A 2,185-nucleotide genomic window follows, 5' to 3' on the forward strand; every position below is an offset into this window, starting at 1 on the left:
CCACCCACTTCTCCCACAAATAACAAGAACAAAGGAAGATTAAGTTAATTAGAATGACAAAAGCATTTTCAAATAAATACCAACAATGCTACTTAATAAAAAAAACCCTAACTGGAAACCTAGTTTTCCTTATAAAGAAATTGAAAAATCAAATAAGAAGTGATTTTTTTTAAATTATACCAACTGAAGTGGAATTTAATTTTTTATTTTAAAGAATTTAAAAATTCAATTGTAATACCATTTGCTAAAGTAATGAAGTGTTTACATGATTTTATAGGTAGCGAATCACTTGCTGTTTGTTTTGCCACTATTTACTTTTTCTTTTTTTCTTTTTTTTTAGATATTATTTATTTATTTTTAGAGAGAAGAGAAAGGAGGGAGAAAGAAAGAAACATTGGTGTGAGAGAGAAACATCAATCTGTTGCCTCTTTTATGCCCCCAGCCAGGGACCTGGCCAGCAACCCAGACACGTGCCCTGACCAGGGAATTGAACTGGTGATCTTTCAGTTTGCAGGAAGATGTCCAACCCGCCAAGCACACCAGTCAGGGCACCATATATTTATTTTCTAAGTTAGAGTTTACCTCCATATACTTATTATCACTTAACTTTTACCCTAATTATTCAGTTATTAAGGGCCCTTCATTTTTTTAAACTGCCCTAATTCAGGGAACTAAAGAAACATATAGAAAGTAACATAGAAAATAAAAGAAGTTTCAAATGGGGCTCAATTATATGATTGCTTTTTAAATAACAAAGTTCATAGACTCTCAAATACTGGGGTGGGGGGAACATCATTTGCCTTTAAAAAGTTCTAATTTTGCTCTCTTTTATTTACAAAATCTTTAAACCTGAGAAACTAGGTTTGTTTATTTTCTTGGATCTGCAAAAATGGAAAGGTTAAGATTTTATCAAGATAATCAATCCATTCAGGTCCCCCTAAGTACCAATAAAAAAGTTTGAAAACCTCATATCCATTCAGTGGAAAACTGCTCAATTTTTCACTTTAAGCGAAGAAATGGAAGCACTTATAATAATTCTGTCTGCTCTCTGCACTCCACACAATAAATGGGCTCCTGAGTTGTTTTGTGTAAACCTTTTAACAAGGGGTTACTTCTTTAAAAACATGTGCACAGAGCTCACATAATAAAAGAATATTTGAATTAATGTGTCTGTTAAGTGAAGAACTTTTTAAAGACTGATTCATCCATTTTGTAAGATTCAGATTTTTATAAAGTGAATCATCCAGATCTATCATGTTTAAGCCCCATTACTATGAGAGTGCCTGCCAGTAGCTTTTATTAAATGTCTGATAACGCTGGACCTTTAAGAATCATGTTATAAGTGGAAGAATTTTGAGGCTTGAGCATTTCAGCCCCACAATATTCTAGCAGTCAGACATACAACTCCACTTTGACCTTGGAGACGGTGCCTTGAAAGACCCTCAGATTTTATTCTCCTCTACCCTCCATCCCTGCAAACCCAATTCTAGTTACTTGCCTCATTTTAAATAAAACTCAGACTCATTTTTATCATAGTTAATGAAATATTTGTTTAATTTTGTACTTTATTCTTGCTTTAGAAATTTATATCATTATGTACTAAAAACCTAGGACTGTATCTAGACAATTTTCTCTCCCTTCAAATGCATCAAAGTATACAAATCTGTATATATATTATACATATATATAGATATACATTTATAAAAGTTATGGTTATATTAGTATGAAACAAAAAGACAAGTTATTACAGCAGTTTTTCAATTTTAAACTTTTGGGATAATTAGTACCACAAAATTGAATTTTGTCTGATAAGAATATTAACTTGTATTTACTATTAATTAAGAATTCAAGAGTATTTTGGTATAGGTCTGTGGAGTCCATTTTCCTCTATGTCTCCACTATTGCACTCCCATAACTTCATACAAAATGATAACTCCACTTGAAAAATGACAAGGGAAATGTAGACTATGTTTAGATTAAGAAAAGAATGAAAGGACTTTAAAATAGTTCCTGCCGAGGTCCTGGAATGCTTCACACTGTACATGTCCCTTTAAATTATCTCTTAAAATTTTCTTTTAAAAATGAAACCATTACATCTTGTGTTTAAAGTTATGTGTTATGGACTTTCAGAGCCTGTCAGGGCATGAAGGATTTGCGGGAAAGGACAGAACAGGACAAGCTAGAT

This window comes from Sturnira hondurensis, unplaced genomic scaffold (assembly GCF_014824575.4).
Source record: "Sturnira hondurensis isolate 20B ecotype Veracruz unplaced genomic scaffold, ASM1482457v3 Scaffold0001989, whole genome shotgun sequence".
NCBI classification, from domain to species: Eukaryota; Metazoa; Chordata; class Mammalia; order Chiroptera; family Phyllostomidae; genus Sturnira; species Sturnira hondurensis.